At 41.5% G+C, this 21,240-nt stretch overlaps 1 pseudogene; it reads right to left on the reverse strand.

Annotated features, from left to right (window-relative positions):
- Positions 1-7,939, reverse strand: part of LOC100359027 (transcription factor E2F4-like) — a 198,429-nt pseudogene extending 190,490 nt beyond the window's left edge.
- Between the last annotated feature and the right edge of the window lie 13,301 nt (positions 7,940-21,240).

Below are 21,240 nucleotides of genomic sequence, written 5' to 3' on the forward strand. Positions count from 1 at the left end.
ATCCGAATAACATCTGAGCAGCCCCCAAGAGAGCTGGCCGGCGGTGTGCTGCTCCCCCGCAGAAGTGGGGAAAGTGGCCAGGGGGAACCGCCCTTCCACGGAGGTGGAAGGGATGGTAGCCAACCCGGGAAGAACCAGCAGCAAACCCGGGAAGGGCTGAGCAGACAAAAGAACAGCGCAGGGTCCTGTGTCGTTCCTCCACGAAGAGGGGGAGAGACAGCTGACCATCACTTACTTTATTGGCAGAATTCACTGCAGACCACATATAACATTTTCCTAATGGGTGCTATCTGCATTGCAGGGTACTGGCATATTAATGATGTGTTCGTCTTTCACCCAGGTAGCTAGGAAGCTACAGCCATATACATCCCACCCCAAAAAAGTGAACAAAAAAAAATCAAACAAAGGTTTTATTGTTATTTTAGCAAAGTCAAAAAATTTTAACCTAAGTGTTCAATGCCTTTGTTTTTCACATTCACTCAATCACTCATTAAACAAAAGTGCATTAAGAACCTGAAATATCCTTGCATAAGCAGAGTGTAATTCATTCTACTTGGTGCAGTGACAAATATTCAAGAAGTCTTCACAAATAAAAAATGACTTTGAACTGGGATGTTGAACCACTGGAAGCACAAATACCTTCAGAGTGTGACAAAGGGCTACCTACAAAATATCAAGTGTCAGGAAGATAACAGAAATGAGAGATGATGCTGTGTGTCAGACTTCTCATCATGAGATGAGAAAACAAGTGTTTAGGGGAGAATTTTATGCACTCATTCCTGGCACTCTGCACTCCAGCAGGCACACTCATTAACTTCCTGCCTGCATCCATTACATGAATTACCTTTAAGGGAGGAAATTTGCTCCAGGAAAAATCAGGTTAGGATTCAGATGGGACAAACGGCTACTTCAGAGCCTTTTGTAGATTTATGCCTCTTTATATTCACAGCAGTAGGTGAGAGTACACAAGAAACATATGTGCTTGCTCTTGGTGGTAGAGGACCTGTACAGAGGCCCATGGACAACTGCATCCCCAAACTCTTGTATAAGATTATAGACAATAGTGGTACACAGCCAAGCAATTATACAACAGTTATATAACAGAAGTTATTATTATATACAAACAATTATATAACAGAAGTTCTGGGTCTGCTGGTTGTCATGACTGAAGGACCCTGATTGATTTCACTTTCTTAATACTACCTCATCAACTCTCTACCTTTATAGTAAAGACAGCCAAGTGACATGCAGAATCCTGATAGATCCTTCACCGATGATGAGAGACTTTCCTTGTCATCGAAAGCTGAGGTGAAGTGGGTCATGCAAGGAAGTAGAAAACATATCTGAAATTTGGTTGTTTTTAGTTCTTGCCAATAGCAACAATAAATATTGACACAGTAAATAGCTGACTTAGCACATACTGTCTCACTTGGAAACCCCAATAATGTTGTGAGCTAGGTATTAACAGGTGATCCAAATATATATCAGGAAACTGTGGCTCAGAGATGTGGCTTGACTTCTCCAGATCCTTGGGTGGTGATGGGGGCAGCAGGAATAGGGCTCAGGTGTTCCTCTTCACTAAAATGAGAGGCTTGAATTCAGGCTGGAAGCGTCCCATACTGAGACAGGGTCTGATGTTAGCCTGAGTGGAAGCCATGCTTTCCACGTGATAAGAGTAGTAACTAACTACAATAATCATCATCCTCATTTCTTGTCTTTTTTTGAATTGTTTTAACTGGATAATTTTTTTCAAATTTTATTTAATAAATATAAATTTACAAAGTACAAACTTTGAATTATAGTGGTTTTCCCCCATAATCTCCCTCCCACCAACAACCATCACATCTCCCATCCCATTCTTCATCACCATTCATTTTCAATTATCTTTATATACAGAAGATCAACTTAATATATACTAAGTAAAGATTTCAACAGACTGCACCCACACAGACACACAAAGTATAGAGTACTATTTTATTAGTTGTTTTACCATTAATTCCCATAGTACAACACGTTAAGGACAGAGGTTCTACATAGGGAGTAAGTACACAGTGACTCCCGTTGTTGATTTAACAATTGACACTCTTATTTATGGCATCAGTAATCACCCAAGACTCTTGTCATGAGCTGCCAAGGCTATGGGAGCCTCTTGAGTTCACAAACTCTGATCTTATTTAGACAAGACCATATTCAAAGTGGAAGTTCTCACCTCCCTTCAGAGTAAGGTACCTCCTTCTTTGATGGCCCGTTCTTTTTGCTGGGATCTCACTCACAGATATCTTTCATTTAAGTCTTTTTTTTTGCCACAGTGTCTTGACTTTCCATGCTGCAAAACTCTCATGGGCTTTTTAGCAAGATCCTAATGCCTTAAGAGTTAATTCTGAGGCCAGAGTGCTGTTCAGGGCATTTGCCATTCTATGAGTCTGCTGTGTGTCCCGTTTCCCATGTAGGATCATTCTCTCCTTTTTAATTTTTTTAAATTTTTTTCCTTGCTTTTTTACTCTTATTTATTTATGTATTTGACAGGTAGTGTTACAGACAGTGAGAGAGAGAGAGACAGAGAGAAAGGTTTTCCTTCTGTTGGTTCACTCCCCAAATGGCCACAATGGCCGAAGCTATGCCGATCCAAAGCCAGGAGCTAGGAGCTTCTTCCTGGTCTCCCATGCGGGTGCAGGGGCCCAAGCACTTGGGCCATCCTCCACTGCCTTCCCAGGGCACAGTAGAGAGCTGGAATGGAAGAGGAGCAACTGGTACTAGAACCCGACGCCCATTTGGGATGCCAGTGTTGCAGGCGGAGGATTAACCTAGTGCGCCACGGCGCCGGCCTCACGGTCATTCTCTCCTTTTTAATTCTATCAATTATTATTTGCAGACACTGGACTTATTTATGTGATCCTTTGACATTTAATCCTATCTTTTTATCAATTATGAAGTTAAACTGATCACTTTAACAAGTAAGATGGCATTGGTACATGCCACCTTGATGGGATTGAATTGGAATCTCTGGCACGTTTCTAACTCTACGATTAGGGATAAGTTTGAGTGAGCATGTGCCGAACTGTACATCTCCTCCCTCTCTTATTCCCACTCTTATCATCATCATCCTCATTTCTATACAATGTACATGTGAGGGGCTAAAACACTTTTACATTTACTCAGTTTCTTGGCATTCGTAATCGTTCAGTAGGGCAAAGATAAGTCATTACCTCACTTTACAAAACTGGCAAAGAGGTGTATTTGACATAAGGCCACCCAGCTGAGAAACACCGTGAATGGAAGACTTTGGAATTCAGCCTGGGAGATGCATTCTCCCCATCTCTGTTCCTCCATTCTGCCTCTGCCTTCTTCCTTTCTTTCTTCCCCTTTTCCTCCTCCTCTTCCTTTTTTTTCCTCCTCCCTCCACTCAGACACCCACAGACACACCTCACAGGAAGAAAGCCAGAGAAGACACCCGTATTTCAAGCAATTATTCTAACATCTATTTTACTTCGAGAGGGCTCATCCTGGCAGCTTGAATTCTGAAATATCCCTGTTCCTCCCTCATGGCTTCACCTTTCTTAGCATTTCTTGATTTCATGGCTATCTCTTGCCCTTGGAGGGAAATGAGTTTCAGAAGAGTGGAGGTGAGCTTGTGATTATATTTGCAGTGATTTGATCTAATTTTTAAATTTTATTTGATGTATATAAGCTTCATGTATTTCAAAGTTAGGAGCATAGGGATACTTCCCACCCACACCACAGCCCTTCTTCCTCCTGTCTCCTATTCCCACTATTAATTTTTACAAAGATCTATTTACAGTTTACTTAATACTTGTAAGATTAACCCTGCACTAAGTAAAGAGCTCACAAAGTAGTATGAAGGAAAAAAAAAAAAAAAACACTGTTTCTCAACAGAAGAGGCAAGGGCTGTAAAGAATCATTAAATCTCAAAATATCCTTTTATTTTTTTGACAGCAGAGTTAGTGAGAGAGAGACAGAGAGAAAGGTCTTCCTTCTGTCGGTTCACCCCCAAAATGGCCGCTAAGGCCAGCGTGCTGCGGCTGGTGAGCTTCACCGAACCGAAGCCAGGAGCCAGGTGCTTCCTCCTGGTCCCATGCGGGTGCAGGGCCCAAGCACTTGGGCCATCCTCCACTGTCTTCCCGGGCCACAGCAGAGAGCTGGAATGGAAGAGGAGCAACCGGGACAGAACCAGTGCCCCAACCGGGACTAGAACCCAGAGTACTGGTGCCACAGGTGGAGGATTAGCCTAGAGAGCCGGTCGAAATGTCCATTTCACTTAATCTATTTTTTAAAAATGAAAACAACACTTCATGTGGGCTAGACCAGTCTCCGTCTGGAGGTGGAGTCATACAATCATTTTCCTTGCAGAGTTATTTTGGTGTGTTAGTTCATGTCTAATTTTAAATAGTCTCTGGGTTGCAATAAATACTCGTGTCTTCCAAATATATTAGAGTCTGCTGCATCAAGTGCAGAATTGCATGACTTCAAACACCCAGTGCTGAAACTTAAATTTTAAGATAAGGTGGAGGAAAAACAGGAAAGAGCTGTGGGTCATGTATCCCATAGAATTGTGAAACATTAAAGCTTGTGTGTCAAAGACCCTGGCAGGAGCTCACAAGCCTGGCCTGAGGCAGGAGGTCATTTTTCTTCCATAACAAACAAGTGATGAAAGCATAATTGAGCAGAGCATAACTCACTTTTAACTCATTTTGACTTATGTTCTAAGGCACTAAGAAACTAGCAGGAACACAGCTGAAGGTGGTGTGAGGAGGCCCTGGTGGGAGGATTTAGGTGTCCTCTGCTCTCCAGCTCCCCCTGTGGTGGGACACATGGCTTGTACAGTGACACTCTGAGACTGAGGTTAATGCTACATGATAAGTAGGGGCTCTGGGAGAAACAGAGGGAGTAAGAAACAATCTGAACTTGAGATGGGAAAAATCGGGATATTAGAAGAGATAATTCTGCATCCTAAATGTCTCTCAAATCTAGGCCTTCCTCTTCCCCACTGCACTGATTTGCTTAAAGAGATCTGAGTCTTTGGCCTGGACCTCATCAGTTGCTGGTCTCCCTGATAATCAGCTTTTCTGTTCCACATTTGTTAGTTGTATGGGCAAAGGACTGATCTTAGTAAAAGAGAAGATGAGTTCACAGACCCCTGTACAATAATAATCTTAAACATCATGCTTTTTTTGAAAATTTTAGGGCTCAGAAAATGCTACCTAAAGTATTTTTACTGTAGATATAGAGTGGGCTCAGAAATAGGATAATCGCCCTGACACCCCCTCCTTTCTGTGCGAAAGTTGGGCATAAAGGAATTCCCTGTCCCTCCTTGCCTGAAGACCCTCTCCTGAATCCAAGGGAAGGGATGCTACAGAGAGAGCTGAAGAAGAATCTGCACAGATGAATCTTGTTGGGTTTCCCCTGTCTACGGTTTTATAGAAATGTCCAATCACATTTCTGCATGTCTCCCAGTCTTTAAATAAGTGGGTTATGCTTTCTTCTTCTTAACCTGCATTTTGTTACAAGAGCGGGGCCAGGAGCTTCATGATGGATAAACAAAGATATAACACCTGCCTAGCTCTACAGAGGCTTTCCTGCTCTCAAGGCAGCAGTGTGGTGCTTGTTCACAGGTGACACTCTGTTCCACCAGTGAGCCTTCCCTCTGCAAATAAACCACCCTCACAAGGAATATTTTTAAAGGCAGTGATTTTATTTAGCTCGACATTCGACAAATTGGTTGTACTTCTTTTCACCTGGGCTCTCAATCCCTCCCTTCAGTAACAGTTAAATAAAAATAGTTTAACATTCATTTTAAAAAGTGTAGTGCAGTGGCGGGTGCTGTGGCTTAGTAGTTTAACCCTCTGCCTGTGACGCCACCATCAAATACGGGCACTGGTTTGTGTCCCAGCTGCTCCTCTGCTGACCCAGCTCTCTGCTTATGGCCTGGAAAAGCAGTAGAATATGGCCTAAGTGCTTGGGCACCTACTGCATGCAAGACCCAGAAGAAGCTGTTAACTCCAGGCGTTGGATCGTTCCAACCCCAGCTGCTGTGGCCATTTGATTAGTGAACCAGCAGATAATTCACTTTCTCTGTCTATCCCTCTCTCTGTCTGTAACTCTATTTCTCAAACAAATAAAATCTTTTTTTAAAAAGGTATATACAAACCATCAAACCTACCACGGGTTAGACTAAGGAAAGAAAACTAAAAACCACCCCCACTGAAGAAATTTTTCTGCAGAAACAATGGAGGCTTGAACTGGTCCCAGCGATCAAGTTCCAGGAACCGTGCGTGGATAACTCTGTCTCCCACATTCAGCTGAGAGAGTCACATGAGTTAATATATTCCTAGTAAATCCCCAATACAGGCATTGCTGACTTGTTCTGTAGCTTGAAAACCAAATTCAAAAGCTGAGAATTGATTAGGATCACACCTTTTAAAGGACAAAGTAGGCACTTGTCTCAAGGCCTGACTCTGCCCTTCCAGGATTAGAGAAACAGACAGTTACAGGAATCTCTTTAAATCTATAAAAGTTCCCAATCCTTTTATTAGATATAAACTGAGTGAATGATTTCTAAGCTAATTTCTACCACAAGCATAACAAAATAACTTACTGATAAAGGAACAGAGTCAGAATAAGGCCAAACAGTTCCAAAGAACTTCAGCATTGACTCTTAGGACTGATGGCCATGGGGAGGCCACCTAACATTTTTAGCACCTCAGATAAATACTTATTTGATTGTGCATGATTTTAATACTCTGGTTTCCTCACATCAAAGAGTAACTCTGACACTTCATATTTCTGTGACTTTCAATAACCTGTATACCTTGTATTTGTATCAATTTCATCATCTGTAAAATGAAGACAATACTGGAATCTTAGTCATAGTTTATCATAGTGAAGAGACGAAATACATGCTGAATTCAACAAAATACTAGGTGTATAAACAATTTTAATAGATGTTGGTTATAAGCATTATCATAGTACTTCCTAAAGATTGACTTTTTAAGAAAAATGAGTCATAGTTTTCAGAAATATTTATAAACCTATGGGGAAATATACATCATTTGATTAGATCATTTTATTATAAATTTTAGCACCATTAGCATTAACATTATTATTACCATTATGGTAAGTCATTAATCATATTAATTGAGGTAAGAAGTTTAACTGTGCTGATATTAGTTATGTAAGAGGCATTATACCACTGAGCTACAAATCTTAATGTTTTATTGTTCCCAGAAAGACAGAGAGGTGCCAAATCCTATGCTAAGTAATTTATATGAATTGATTTAATCCTCACAGCAATACTTCAATCTGGCTAATAGCAATGCCACTTTACACATGACATTGGCACAGAAGTTAAAATTTTGCCTAAATTACTAACTGACATCTGGACCAGAACTCAGGCTTCACTAAATACAAAGTTCTGATCCTTGGTATTATGGTGACCTATTTGGAAACTGATGGATCATAGTTTTCTACTTAACTCGTCAACACTGTGTTGTAGAAAGGTGAGCAATGCATCAAACTATGTGCCTTGAACTGTGAGCAATGTCACTAACAATGAACTTGAGTAAGATTATACATCTTTGAATTTCTGTTTCCTTATCTGTAAAATGAGCATAAATACTCTCTTACGATTGATCATCAGGCTCACATAAGAGATAGCAGAGCGTTTTGTTCTTTTCAAAACCCGGAAGGGCAGTGAGTAGTCTCACAGTGTCAGCGAATTTACAATTGTCTCATTATCACAAGTATCAGGAATTGTACCATAGCTTGAACTGCGGTTACTGAAGAGTCACCCTCTTCAATGCTGACCTCGATTACAATTTACTACCCCCAACCCAGCTAGCACTTACTGCATCAGCACGCCATGCAGGCTGTTTCGAAAATGCACTGCAGAAGTGTCCCTTCCTTTCATGATCACTGCTAACATCTTCTCTATCCCACCTTCAGCTATGACCAAGTGATTGCATCAGTTTTTATGGCAAACCAAACATTTGCCTGTTACTATTTTTGTTCCACTACAGTCCATTTTTTGTAGTTTCTGTAGCCATCAGGGTGATCTACATAAGGTAGAGCATTTGAATACATAAGGTACTCATTCTACTTAATAGCAAATAATAATAATAATCCAATTTTAAAAATGGGCTGTAGGTGTAGACATTTCTCAAAGGAATACATACCAATGAGCAAGAAATACATTGAAAAATGTACAAAATCCCTAATTATCAGAGAGGTATAAGTTGAAGCAATAATGAGATGTCACCTTACTCCAGGTAAATTGGCTTCTACCAAAAACACAAGAAGTAACAAATGCTGTGGAGGATGTGAAGAGAAGAGAACCCTTGGACATTATGGTAAAGCCACTGTGCAAAACTGCATGAAATTCCCTCAGAAAAAGAACAGACTCAAAATGGAGCAGCCATATGATCCAAGAGTTCCACTAGCTGGTAAATATCCAAGGGAAATGAAATCACTCTTTCAGAGACATCTGCATTCTCATTAAAAAAAGATTTATAACTTATTCAAAACACAGAGTTACAGAGAATAAATAAAAGAGGAAGAGAGAGAGAGAGAGACAGAGACAGAGAGAGACAGAGAGAGAGATGTCTTCCATCCGCTGCTTAACTTCCCAAATGATAGTGCTGGGTTTCTTCCAGGTCCCCTGCTTGGGTAACAGGGCTCCAAACATTTGAGCCACCTTTCGCTATTTTCCCAGGTCATCATTAGGGAACTGGACTAGCAGAGAGCATCCAGGACAACAACAGGGGCCCATATGGGATGCCAGCATCACAGGTGTCAGACTAACCCACTACACCTCAGTGCTGGCCCCTGCACTCCCATCTCTACTGTAGCACTATTTACAAGTAGCGAAGAAGTGGGAACAAAGTAAGTGTCCATCCTCTGATGAATGGATAAAGACAATGTGGTGCAAATACTCCATGGTATACATTCTACCATAAAAACAAAACAGGAGGTTATTATGCTAACGGAAATAAACGCAGAAAAACAATTATCACATGATCTCATGCATATTTGAAGTTTAGATAAAAGATCTCATGGAAGTTAAGAATATAATCATGGTGGGGCCAGTGCCATGGCGCAGGTTAATCCTCTGTGTGCAGCGCTGGCATCCCATATAGGCGCCAGTTCTAGTCCCAGCTGCTCCTCTTCCAATCCACCTCTCTGCTGTGGCCTGGGAAAGCAGTAGAAGATGGCCCAAGTGCTTGGGCCCCTGCAGCCCTGTAGGAGACCAGGAAAAAGCACCTAGCTCCTGGCCTTGGTTTGGTGCAACTCCGGCCATTGTGGCCATTTGGGGAGTGAACCAACGGAAGGAAGACTTCGCTCTGTCTCTCCCTCTGTCTGTGACTCTACCTCTCAAATAAATAAATAAAATCTTAAATAAAAGAATATAATAGTGGTTATCAGAGGCTTCAAAGGAGTCAATTAAGGTTGATTAATAAGTACTAAATTGTTGTAAGAAGGGAGTAAAAATTTCTGTAGTGGGGCTGGCATCCAATAGGGGTTCCAGTTCACATTCCAGATACTTCTCTTTCAGTTCAGCTCCCTGCTAATGGAATGGCCTGGGAATGAGCAAGGAAGCTGATCCAAGTGTTTGGGTCCCCATCACTCCTGTGAGAGCCCAGAACGAAGCCCCTGGTAACCCTGAGAGAGTTAAGCAGCAGATGGAAAATTTTCTCTCTCTATCCTTTCTCTCTCCCCATCTCTCTCTGTAATTCTTTCAAATAAATAAATAAATATTTTTAGAAAGAAAATAAATTCTGTGGTTCTATAGCACAATAGAGTGACTTTAGATGACATTAAAGTTTTGTATATTTATCTCTAAAAACCCTAGAATATAGAATTGTGAATGTTGTACCATAAAATATCTTAAACATTTGCAGAAATATATTTACCCTTATTGGACATTGCACAATATACACATATGTCAAAATACAATTGGTACCCCATAAATATATATAATTTTGTGTGTCAAAGTGTTTAATAAATGTTAAGAAGAGTAAAATATTTTTAACAAAGAAAAAACATGCCTGTGTATATCAGTATTGCAGCAAATATAGCTTTGTGAAACTTTGTTTTATACCTTTGTCAAGCCAATAGTTAAAGATGTTATGCTACTATAGTTTTTGTGTTTTTTTTTTAAGAATTATTTTATTTTATTTAAAAGACAGAGTTACAGAGAGAAGTAGAGCCATAGAGATAGAGAGAGAGGTCTTCTATTCCATTGGTTCACTCCCCAAATGACCACAATGGCCAGAGCTGAGGTGATCCAAAGCCAGGAGCCAGGAGCTTCTTCCAGGTCTCCCATGCAGGTGCAGGGCCATTTTCTACTACTTTCCCAGGCCATAGCAGAGAACTGGATCAGAAATGAAGCAGCTGGGACTTGAACCAGCGCCCATATGGGATGTCGTCATTGCAGGCTGGGGCTTTAACCCACTGCTCCACAGTGTCAGCCCCTATACTACTATAGTTTTAATGATCGGTGTTTACTATAAAATTTACTGTATATTGGTGAGATAGTCATTTTTCCATTGAATTATTGTTTATAGCTGTTGTCTACATTCCCACTAAGTAGGGTCTTTTTAATTTTCTCTTGTTAAACTTATTCTGTGAAGTATTAAGCCATTTTACTATCATGTAAATTTAAAAACTAAAGCAAGACAGAAAGGAGAGGGAAGGAGCATGAGGGGAAGAAAAAGAGAGGGAGGGAGGGAAGAAAGGAATATCATTATATCCTTAGAATTTTGTCTACAAACTATAATCAATCTTTTAAAAAACTAATTAAAAATGGGGGGCAGGCACCGTGGTTCACTTGGTTAATCCTCCGCTGTGGCGCCGGCATCCCATATGGGTGCTGAGTTCTAGTCCCAGTTGCTCCTCTTCCAGTCCAGCTCTCTGCTGTGGCCCAGGAGGGCAGTGGAGGATGGCCCAGGTGATTAGGGCTCTGCACCCACATGGGAGACCAGGAAGAAGCACCTGGCTCCTGGCTTTGGATAGGCGCGGCGCCAGCCGTAGCGGCCATTTGGGGAGTGAATTAAGGGAAGACCTTTTTCTTTGTCTCTCTCTCTCTCTCTCACTGTCTAACTCTGCCTGTCAAATAAAAAAATAAATAAAAAAATAACTAATTAAAAATTAATATAAAAATTTTAAAAGTACGATGCTAATGCTTATATTATTGATGTGAGAAATAGGTTCTGCTTTCTAATTTTGTATTTTGAATTTTGTTTCTCATTATTTTCATTTTATCATCTGTGGTTTACTTGCTCTGTAGCATGCACAAGTATGTTTGTAGCTATATTCATATATTATCACTACAGATAATTTGGAATGCATATAGTATGATTTCAGTACTTTTACTGGATCCTTTTAGAGCTTTTAAAAATATAATATATTACATTCATATGACAGTTCAATGTGATGTTCAGTCTTATAAAATTATTGTTCTCCTGTCCCTCTGACCCTTAATGCTATATTTTGTAATTTGGATGGTCAACACTAGATTATAATATTCTGTATGGGCAATGCCTCTGGCATCTATTAGGCTTACAATGTATTCTTGATTAATGAGAACCTAGTAGCATATGTAATGTAAAACAAATACTAAGTGAAGCAGTCGTTAATATTAGTTTCAATTCTACTTCCAGCATCAAATAATTGTTCAATCATGTTTCCTGTTGGAGCCTCAGTTGGCTCTTTGATAGCAAAAAGGTTTTTAGACTGGGAACTGTTGAAGATTTATTCTAGGATTCTAGCTCTTGCTTTTCCTTCAAGTTTCTATATCGAAATAAGAAATTCTAAGTAATCGCCTTAAAAAAATAGTCACTGCTCTCCATGATACAAAAAATGAAACCCACACTGTGTCTTGACCCTAAATGACTGATGAGACCCAGCTCTCATCAACCACTCCCTCTCAGGCCCTACACTCCCCACTCCCAAGCACACTGGACTTCCTGTGGCTCCCCCATCACGCTGTTTGTCTGATCCTTGAACTCCTGCACTCTGTCAAGGGCACTTCAACATCCGCTTTCCACAGGACTCTTCCTTCATATCATTCTGCTCTCAACTCCAAGGCCCTTCAGACAAGGATTTCCCTGTCTGCTCTATCTAAACAAGAGGCCCTCTGCACTGAATTCACACTCCTATCATGCTAGTCCCTGAAATAATATTCTTTACTCATTCACCTCTTTTGTGTCCATTGGTCCAATGAGATTTACTACAGCCTGTCCCCATTGCTCATCACTTATGCCTAGAACAGTGTCTAGATAGGCAGTGAATACACACAGGATAAGTTTAGAAACGGAATCTCCCTTATGATCCTGCGGTCACTACTACACAGTATTTGCCTTCGTCCAATGCCTGGTGAATCAACCTCACACTGCCCAGCTACAAGTTTCTCTGTGCAGCCAGGTGCAGAAAACAAACGAAAACCTCCTGCTCTGGTGCCCAGTGTCCCCTTGACTGTCCCAACCTGTGTAGCCTCTTTTCTCACTGCCTGTTCCTCATGCCCCTTTATCCAGACAGAGACCTGCATATTTCTTGGGTTGTTCCTTCCACATAAGATACTCCCACATTCTCCTTCATCGTTAATTCTTCCTTGTGACTAGTTTTGCCGGGCTGAGATGCTATTTTTTTTCTATGTGAGGCTTTCCCTCGCTGTGCCACGAGGAATAACTCTGTATACTCTCACTGTTTTACTTCCTTTGAGCACTTAGCTGTGTCTCCTTTTATTATTCATTTTGTTTTTGCTTTTTCATCTGTGAATGTGTCTCCCCATGGTCTGTCTCTTTAAGAGTGAAAGGAGAGGGTAAAACAGCATTTAATGTGTTAGCAGTGAGCCAATTGTATTCCTATGTATTAACTGCTTGAAATTTGACTTCAGTGCTTCCATTTTCCCCATGTCCTGGGTGAAGGAAGACATTCAAGTTGAGTAGGTTACTTAAATGGCTGATGGTTGCAACATATGTATGTGCCTAAATTCAGAGCAAATCCAGGTATAGCATTCAAGTAAATGACATCTCTTGCTTTACTCTTCTCTGTTTCTGCCTACCAGGTCTACTCCAGGATAGCTTCCAGTTTAATTGAAGGGATGGAATGGAATAGGACAGTAACAAGGGCTGTACTGAAGATCACGTCTGTCTATTCTTGTGCATGTCCCTTATTGGCTTTGTCTGATCCCATTGCCATGCTGAAAACTCTCATACAGCAAAGAAAAGAGAACCAGTTGCTGGGCAGCACTGACCCCTTCTGATCATGCCAATGACTGTGTATTTCTGAACCAGGAAGTTCATTGTTCTTTGGCCTTTTTTTTTTTCAAGATTTTATTTATTTACTTGAGAAGTAGAGTTACAGAGAGAGGGAGAGACAGAGAGAAAGGTCTTCCATCCACTGTTTCACTCCCCAAATGGCCGCAAAGCTGGAGCTGGGCCAATCTGAAGCCCAGAGCCAGGAGCTTCCTCCAGGTCTCCCACGTGAGCGCAGAGGACCAAGCACTTGGTCCATCTTTCTCTGTCTTCCCAGGCCCTCAGCAGGGAGCCGGATCAGAAGTGGAGCAGCTGGGACTAGAACCAGAGCCCATTTGGGATGCCAGCACCACAGGTAGAAGCTGAGCCCACAATACCACAGCACAGGGCCCTGGTCTTTGTTTTAATGATCAGAATGAATGAATTGTGACTGTTGATGAAACTGGAAATTAGATTTATTTGGAGATGAACTGATCTCAAATTGCTAAAACTGTCATCTCAGGAGGCAAATATTCAATTCATGCTTAAAAAGAAAAGAAAATATAGCATCTTCTCCCCAGTGATCCACCTAAGAAAACTTGAAAACCCACCAAATTAGAATTGCATTATTCTCTCTGGCACTCGGCCACTTTCCTGCAATATTCAAAAGAGTCATTTCATTTCAACAGCTCAGGGAAAATATATTGTACTTAGCCTTAACAACTTAGATTAAAACTTCACATTTAAAATAATATCAAGACCAGCCAAGTTCACAAAGGCAGCCTGTCTGGGAAAGGTATGTCCCAGGGACACAACGTGGCTTGAGTGTGATGGACTGTTCAGTGGTTTGGACAAAGAATGGGAGGAGGAGTCAGAACACTACCTTCGAGTTCCAATTTTGGCCCCAATTTGCTGACAATGCCCTGAGCAAGCTGCTTAATTCCCCCTAAGTTGCCCATTTTTTATACTGTTGCACTGAGTACCTATTACTCATCCCAGAAAGCTGAGAAGCACTGTGGTGCCTAAAAATGAAATACAACATCCCTAAGATCCACTCAATCTTACTGGGGGAGCTTGTTCAAGTTTCCTATCTGTGAATCTCATTTTCTTCATTAGTAAAAAGTGAAAAGCAAGGCCTTTTTCACAGGGCTCTCTGTGAGAGTTAAGTGCTATAATGCACAAGGAAAGGACAAAGAAACTGGCTCAGGGTTGAAGAGGGGCCAAGATGTTCAGCTGTGTGCTTGGTAAGTATGTAGGGATCAGCAAACTACAACCTACAGACAAGCTGCCTGTTTTGTACACAAACACGTAGTTGGAATGAATTCGTGTCCACACATTTCCTTATTGTCTACAGCAACAGTGGAGTTGTGTAGTTGCTTCAGAGACCATATTCCTCAAAATCGATATTACAGAATATCTTGTAACCAGAGATGTGATGCTTTGCGAGGATCCTTCCAGATCTGACTTAGGAGATGGTTCTTCTCTAGCTCAGAAAATTCTTCTTGTTCTTCTCTTCTTTCACTTCTGATTTCTCTCCTCTCTCCTGCCCCCATATTTCTGTGTTTTTTTTTTTTCATTTCCGTTCCTCCTTTCTTCCTTCTTTACTCTGTTCTTTTTTCACCATGTGCAAATGCCTGGGTAAGCAACTGAGCCATCTGTTAGGTGCAATCAGTGCTGAGACCGTACCATGGTCTGGGTAACTGAACCTGGGTTTGTATTTGTGTGCTTATGAGAAAATGGTTTATTGAACGCAAGAACTGACACTCTAGTCCATATCACCCAGAGTGGATGGATAAATGAAGAAAACTTTCAGAATGTTCACAATTGAAGGTTTTTGTTCATGAAACAAGAAATGGTAAATGCCCTTCCCTGATGCCCTTGCATTCTGGAATGTTCTGTCAGTAAGCAAAAGCCCAGAAACAGCCAATCCATAGACCATCCTCTACTCATTACCCAAATGTGATCAAATCCACCTGTGAGACACAAGACATATTTCCATGATCTGTTCATCAGTTTAAAGTCGGTCCAATTAGAGCCTCATTTACAGGAAACTAATCATATTTTCCTGCAAATTGGAGGAAATGCTGTTCCAATCAACTGCATAATTCTGCTCCTCTTATGAGTTAAGTTTCCTGGTGTTTTGTGACATTTAGAAGTTGGCATCATCCTCAAAATTATGCCTTTTGGGAAGAAACATTTGCATCAGAAAAAAAAAAAATTTCTAACTTGCTTGGTTGGGATAGAACTTATTTTCTCTGACCAGATTCTCACAACCTTAGACTAGTGAATTTATAAATTCTGATGTTAGTTCAACCATTTTCTGATTATTGTACTCCTAGGATATGAATGTGGGTAACAGCGGCCTCCATCTTTCATTTAGCATGCTTTGTTGATATACACAAGAGTACTTCAAAAAGTTCACAGAAAATGGAATTAAGAGAAAAGTTTAGGTCAGTGCAAAGTTTTTGAAATCCATGGTTAGTTTTTTTAATGATACACTTTCCATGAACTTTTTAGATCCTATCATTTTTTCCAAAGACTTTAACCATATAATCATATTTAAATTCTCAGAGTAACCCCCAGAGTTTTGCAGTGTTGCTACATTTAGTATTAGAATAGCAATAAAAAATAGAATTTGAAGTGAGTAAATTGTTCAAAAGTGCATAATTAATCATAACTAATAAAGCTGGTTTATTAGTAAGTTTGCTTAGTTGCTTAGTCTATTCTCATGATCTTTTTTAAGATTTATTTTTGTTTATTTGAAAGGCAGAGTTACACCGTGAGAGAGAGGGAGAGACAGAGAGAGAGAGAGAGAGAGAGATAGATCCTCCCTGTGTTGGCCCACTTCCCAAATGACCTCAATGACCAGGACTGCACCAGACAAAAACCAGGAGCCAGTTACTTTCTCCAGACCTCTCACGTGGGTGCAGGAGCCCAGGGACTTTACCCATCCTCTGCTGCTTTTCCCAGGCACATTAGCAAGGAGCTGGATTAGAAGTGGAGCTGCTGGAACTTGAACCAGCACTGACTCCTGTACTGGTAATTTTTAAGCTCTGTTGATTAGCAGGCCCATTGAAAGTTGAACAAGTTCAGGATAATGGGCAGTCATCACATCATCACTTAACATTGCTGCAACAGCTACTATTCACAGGCTGGGTGTTTGTGCATTTGTAAGAACTAGAGGGTATTGCTCAGATGACTGTTTGCTCTTGGCTATGCCAAACATGAGAACTCATTTAAGGAAGAAGTTGACGTTTATTTTTGTGTTGTCTATAGCCACTTTTTTAAAATTTATTTGACAGGTATAGTTACAGACAGTGAGAGAGAGAGACAGAGAGAAAGGTCTTTCCTCTGCTGGTTCACTCCCCAAATGGCTGCCACGGCTGGCACTGTGCCAATCCAAAGCCAGGAGTCAGGTGCCTCCTCCTGGTTTCCCATGTGAGTGAAGGGGCCCAAGTATTTGGGCCATCCTCCTCTGCCTTCCCGGGCCACAGCAGAGAGCTGGCCTAGAAGGGGAGCAACCAGGACTAGAACCCGGTGCCAAGATGGGATGCCAGCACCGCAGGTGGAGGACCAACCAAGTGAGCCACAGTGCCAGCTCCCTATAGCCACTTTTGTTCTATGACAGAAGAGCTGGTAGAATAAAGGCCATGTGGATCACGCAGTCTTAAGTATTTAATATCTGTCCCTTAGTTTGCAGTTATCTATTTGGAGACATAGTCCCAATACCAATCCCTGCATGGAGCCTTGCTCTATGGTATTGTTTCTCTTCCCCGCTTCTGAATGTAAATAGTGGGTATGGCATGCAACCATAGGTAAACTATTTTTTGTATATTGCTAGCACTGAAAGGTTTTAATTATATCTCATTCAATTATGATTGCTGCTTGAGATCCTCCTTAACAACCCTTCCCAAAAATATTTTTAAAAACCCTCTCCAAAAATATTTTTGTGATGTTGTAATAGTTCTGTAGTTGTGCTGTCATTTATGGTGTGTGTGGCCATATGTGTTTCCTGAGCTATTGAGATATGGCCAATGTGACTGAATAATTTTACTTTTGAATTTAAGCTAATTTAAATTTAAATTTAAATTGCCAGATTGGACACTGAGGGTCAGGAAGTTCCCTGGTGATCCATTGCACAGCCTCAACTTGGGTGATTTGGTGCCAAGAAATTCAAGCCCTTTCCAGAATTCTATCTCATCTTTGGGCAATACTTGCTATGTGAAAGCTTTCCCTTTCATTGAGAATAATTCCCCAATAAATTCCTCTACCATATTTTCAGTTCTACTACTTACAGCCAAGTACAAGATTAAGCCTAAACTCCCTGACCCTGTCAATACTTCTCATGTCTAACTTAAGTGAGAGTGTGTGTTAACCCACACAGGTGTGTTGGGGAGGCATGCTTAGTCTTCTAAGGTTGAACTGGAAGCAGTTCAGACCTAATTATACCAAGTTGAGCCAAAGTCATTTTATCGTCACTTGCTGGGTATTTAGTGGGTGGCAGGGAGTCCAGCATAGAGAATTTGATATTTCTTCCCCATGTCTACTGACTCAGGTGCATGATCAATAAATGGACCCTCACTATAATTTTAACTTAAAAATAATGAGCAAAATGGATGGACAAAGAATAGGGATATTTTATGGCAGAGTGGTAGAATCCATCAACAGCAGTTCACCCCCTGGATATGGACCTTGGTTATATTCTTGGTTTCCTCAATTCTTAAATTCTTGGTCCTTTATATAAGCCTAATCCACCCCCCAACCCGTTTTTGGTTCTCTCAGTTCATCTTTATGATATGCTTTCAGAAATTTGCCGGCGCCGTGGCTCAATAGGCTAATCCTCCACCTTGCGGCGCCGGCACACCGGGTTCTAGTCCCGGTTGGGGCGCCGGATTCTGTCCCGGTTGCCCCTCTTCCAGGCCAGCTCTCTGCTATGGCCAGGGAGTGCAGTGGAGGATGGCCCAGGTGCTTGGGCCCTGCACCCCATGGGAGACCAGGAAAAGCACCTGGCTCCTGGCTCCTGCCAGGATCAGCGCGGTGCGCCGGCTGCAGCGGCGGCCATTGGAGGGTGAACCAACGGCAAAGGAAGACCTTTCTCTCTCTGTCTCTCTCTCTCACTGTCCACTCTGCCTGTCAAAAAAAAAAAAAAAAAAAGAAATTCCATTTTTATTAAGTTAGCCAACCAGCTTTTTTTATAACCTGAAATTCAGATTAGTATAGCTATATAAATTTTTCTGAGGGATTATATTTGATTTTGAGGTTACTACTCAATGTCCAGGGAACTGAAAGAGTTCTAAGAAAAGTGACTGATGTTGGTTGGCCCTAGTCACATGCAATGAACAAGTAGCTGGACTGAGCCTGGAACAGGGCAGGGTTGTGTCAGCAGGCATCACCCAGTGTGTAAACAGGCAGGTGATGGTCATTATCACAACACCACTAAGATCTAATGATGATGAGGAAGGAATATAAAATGGGATCACAATGAGTCCTAATGTTGAGAATTATATTTTCTCTTTTCTGCCTTGACTTTCAAAAAGTTCAGAATCAAAGCCTGAAGACAGAAGCCTTACCAACTGCACAACTGTGGCATTTGTTTTATCTAGTCCCCATTTCTTGGTATTGCTGTTGGATTTTATATTTTTGTATGTCTTTTTGAGCAATTTTTACTTTATATTTGTTCTAGACATCAATAAGCTATAAATTTAAACAGTCCATCTTCGTTCAAAAGAACAAACCTTTCCTGAGCACACTCAATGGTTAGGTATGGGTAATAAAGACCTATTGTCGGCCTGCGCCGCGGCTCACTCAGCTAACCCTCCACCTGCGGCGTCAGCACACCGGGTTCTAGTCCCGGTCGGGGCACCAGATTCTGCCCCAGTTGCTCCTCTTCCAGTCCAGCTCTCTGCTGTGGCCCGGGAGTGCAGTGGAGGATGGCCCAAGTCTTTGGGCCCTGTACCCACATGGGAGACTGGGAAGAAGCACCTAGCTCCTGGCTTTGAATCAGCGCAGCGTGCCAGCCATAGTGACCATTTGGGGGGTGAACCAATGGAAAAAGGAAGACCTTTCTCCTTGTCTAACTCTGCCTGGCAAAAAACAAAACAAAACAAAACAAAACAAAAACTGTTGTCCTTCCATTAAAAGCGTAAACAGCTCATTGTTTGGGGAAGTAAATTCAATGGTCAAAGACTTCAGGAAGGAAATACAGAGCAACATGAGGGTGGATGTGAGGGGACTCAGGAAACAGTACACACAGACTGTCTTGTTGGCAGGCAGGAGGTTGTCCTGATAGGTGGTCAGGATTTGCATAAGTGTGCAGCAGGGGCTTCTGGGAAAACACACTGAGAAAGTGTAACATAAGACTGAATAAAGGGCCAAGTCATTTCTGAAAAGAAAGTGATTAGATTGGTTTGGAAGAATAAAAAAGCGTTTCAAAGAGGAAATGCAAGAAGATAATGATTGAATTTGATGAGAACAAGGATGATACTCAAAGAATATGTTGGTTTTCTTTGTGTGAATGTTAGTCCTATTCTTTGACCCCAAACTGGAGGGTTTTGGGATTATTGGTTAGGAAAATCAGCTTTGGGTATGTAGAGAATATCTTCTATCCCAAGGGTACATTTAAGGCAACACTAAAATTACTCTGCATTTATGATCACTTATTGAATCAGTAGATATTTAAACCCAGAAGGAATTTCCCATTATAAGCCTACTTCTTACCTGAGAAGTCTGCTTCCCCCAGGTAGAGTAGATATTGCTTTGACTCTGGAGTGAGATAAATCTTAGTTCAAGGCGTGTGATCTGTGGCCTTGGATAAGTCATTGAATCTCTGTTGAGTCTCAGTGGCATCACCTATGAACAGAGATAACAGAGATTGTGCAGAGCTTTACCATGGCTGTTAAAAAATAATGAACTTACACATTCTGGCATATTGAAGGTTTTCAATAAATGATGGTACCCACTCACGTCCCTAATGTCTATGCTCTCCCAGCTAGGTTTCCTTTCACATGCCTCTGTTGCCTGGAACAGGCATCCACCCAATGAGTATCCTATATCAGAATCCAATTATTTAAGTCCAAGTTCACCTGCCTCCATCTCCACATGTCCTTTTGACAGTTTCTCATCAGAGGCACTATCAACAACTGCTGTCTTTTGTCATTTGGGGGAATTAGCCCATCATTTTCTTCTATAGGCTCACTCAATAGAAATATCACAGAGATTCAGTCCCCTCAAGGAAGTGTAATTGCATGAAAGGCAGGGTCCAGGTCTTGGTCCAGCCACATCCAGCTTAAGTTCATTACATCAAACCCTTACACAATGTCTGCTATGTGGCAGGCTCTATGCCAGAAACAGGAAATACGAGGATAAATCAGAAATTTCCTCTCTGAAGAGAAATTGCCATGGGCACTACAATCCCAAGGCAGACTTGATCTCACTGGACTTATTTCCATAGAATATTAACAGAGAAATGCAGAAAAGTGTTGTCCAACATAGGAGAGTCAAGAAGAAACTGGCATTTGGTAAACATTTTTTAAAAGATTTATTTCTTTATTTGAAAGAGTTACACAGAGGGAGAAGAAGAGGGGGGGGGAGAGAGAGAGAGAGAGAGAGAGAGAGAGAGAGAGATGCTTTCCATCCACTCATTCACTCCACAATTGGCCACAATGGCCGGAGTTGTGTGGATTTGAAGCCAGGAGCCAGGAGATTCCCCTGGGTCTCCCACGTGGATGCAGGGGCCCAAGGACTTGGGCCATCTTCCACTGCTTTTCCAGGCCATAGCAGAAAGCTGGATTGGAAGTGGAGCAGCTAGGACTTGAACCAGTGCCCATATGGGATGCCAGCACTGCAGGCAGCAGCTTTACCTGCTAAGCCACAGCACTGGCCCAGACATTTGGTAAACTCTTAAAGAAAAAGGGATTGAGAAGAAAGGTGTATGATCCTGAGCATCAGCAGAGGAAAGATGACAGGAACTATAATTTTGTAGTAACTAAAAGTT

This window comes from Oryctolagus cuniculus, chromosome 6 (genome assembly GCF_051225735.1).
Source record: "Oryctolagus cuniculus isolate XC-2025 breed Fujian yellow rabbit chromosome 6, ASM5122573v1, whole genome shotgun sequence".
Taxonomy (NCBI): Eukaryota; Metazoa; Chordata; class Mammalia; order Lagomorpha; family Leporidae; genus Oryctolagus; species Oryctolagus cuniculus.